Source organism: Equus przewalskii, chromosome 20 (genome assembly GCF_037783145.1).
Source record: "Equus przewalskii isolate Varuska chromosome 20, EquPr2, whole genome shotgun sequence".
In the NCBI taxonomy this organism is placed as follows: domain Eukaryota; kingdom Metazoa; phylum Chordata; class Mammalia; order Perissodactyla; family Equidae; genus Equus; species Equus przewalskii.
Window position 1 is genome coordinate 26,117,952 of NC_091850.1, and position 2,210 is coordinate 26,120,161.

General features: G+C 41.8%; 1 pseudogene; it reads left to right on the forward strand.

Moving 5' to 3' along the window:
* Positions 1–334: 334 nt before the first annotated feature.
* LOC103555352 (cilia- and flagella-associated protein 53 pseudogene) lies at positions 335–1,637 on the forward strand (annotated as a pseudogene).
* The last annotated feature ends 573 nt before the right edge of the window (positions 1,638–2,210 follow it).

Sequence of the window (2,210 nt, forward strand, 5' to 3'; positions counted from 1 at the left end):
TTTTATTAGTTCTTTGATTTTTGTTATTTCTGTTTTTTCTTTCTCTCCTTCTGAAAGCTTAATTATTTAGAATCATTGATTTCACGCAAGTTTACCTTGCATGTCTCTTTTTACTTCTAATTTCCATTTCTTTTCTTTTTCTTTTCTATTCTGGTATGATTCCTTAAGCTGGCATTCTGGGTCATTGCTGCCTCAATATTTAGCAGTGTCTATGCTATTTTTTTAGTGATACGTTTTTTGCCTTAAATTTATTTTTATTTTTTTTTTAGTTTTCTCCATTTCTGCCAGAATCCAAAATTCAGCTTGATGAGAGCCATCCGTCCTAGTTGTTTAGATGGATGGCTCTCTTTCAGTGCACCAACACTTATTAAACATACAGCATTCCATCAACATTCGTGAAAGATGAAATAAGCTATGTGAACTTTTAGCATCGGAAGAAAATGAGTATTTTACTGAAATGCAGTTGAAAGAACAAAGCAGTTAAGGATAACAAAAAGAATGAGAGAGAAAATCAGATTATTAAAAGAGAAGAAAGAAAAATAGAGACAAAATTTTGTGACTGGAAAGCTAGACAACAATTCAGGGAGTGCTGTGAGGAGCTCCGCGTTGAGCTGCTTGCATTCATCAGAAAGTGTGTGAGGAACAGAAAGCACAGACAGAACTTAGAGAGGAACTGAAGAGGCAGAAACTGGTGAAAGAAGAGACACTCTAGAACTTCCAGAGGAAGACCGATGAGCCAAGGAAAAGTGAGAAGCCCAAGAGGCGAGGAGTCAGAAAGAGCCAGTGCAGAACACACACCTGGGATAGGATGCCTACGTCACCAACATCAAAGCACAAAGGCCGGTGGTCCAGTGGCCGAGGGAAGAGGCAGCTCACCTTGTGGCAGATGACAACACAAGGCTAAACTTGAGAACGAAAAGGATAAGCTGAAGAAACAGAAGACAAAGCAAGAAATTAGAACCCTTTTGCAAAAAGCCCTCCAACAGAAGGTAAAGCATATTCAGCAGGAATACAAAACAGAGCAAGACTTGAACTTGAAGCTCGTGCAAAGGGTCCTTCGAGACTTACAGGAAGAGGCTGATAAAAAAGAAGCAAAAAGGAAGACATGGGAAGAAAACAGAAGATATCTCATGAGCATGTGACACAGCAATGTAAGGAAGAGAAAGCTCAGGAGAAAGAAGTGGACAAAATAATAGAAGAGGAGAAGGAAAAGAAGTTTGCTGAGAAAGACAGGCAGCTGAAATTTGAAAAGAAGGCGCGGAAACAGCGCTTGTGAATGAGGTCACGTGTAAAGAAAAATTAAAGAAATGTTGCAAGAAAAGCAAAAGAACAGGAAGAATGTGCTATGAAACAGGATCACACAAATGAAGGTCCTAAAGAACTTGACAGCGAAGAAGAGAACTTCGTAAGACGCTGCGTTTAGCCCAGAAGTACAGGAGACAATTGCAATGCAAATATCCCACCAGCAGAAGGCCCGTGAAGAGAAAGGAGAGCACTGAGAGTCTGAAGCAGAGATAGCAGCAAACAAGATTGGCCAGAACAAGGGCCAGGAGATCTGGACCACTCATCAGGTGTCATCCAGAAACATGCATCCCCCATGGACAGCATGCCTTAATAAACTTCCAGTAGTTTCATAAACCTCAAAACTTTTTTCTCAGTCTTTTAATATATTTGACGCCAATATAAAAGTATGTTCCTCAAAAAAAAAAAATCCAGTGTTATACATAGCCTCTTCACTTGTATCACCCGCTCTTGCAGACCCACAAGCAAGCCAGTATATTATTATTATCAGGAGGGAGATCTCTTAGAACAGACAGATCCATCTCCTGGGCAATTATAAGTTGGCAGACAGAAAAAAATATATACTTCACCACCCTAGGAGTCTGGTGACAATAGGCTAACCTGCTGTGATCCTAGAATTCACGGGTAGGGAGAGAAGCCACCAGATCCTGGGGCTTCTTCCAGATCTCAAGGCAAAGAAAGTTAGCACCTGAAGGGTACAGTTTGGCTCAGCAAGTCAGGAGGTGACAACTGTGGATCAGGGCAGCCCCTATCAGAGGCACTGAGGAGACAGGTCTGGGCAGCTGGCTGACCTCCTCAAGCATCTGCAGAATCATTAGATTTCGCCTCTGGCTTCTCCAGACATCCTAGTCTCTTCTCAGGTCAGGGTCGTTTCAGCTCCTCTGTCCCAGGGCCTTACAAGGAAATTC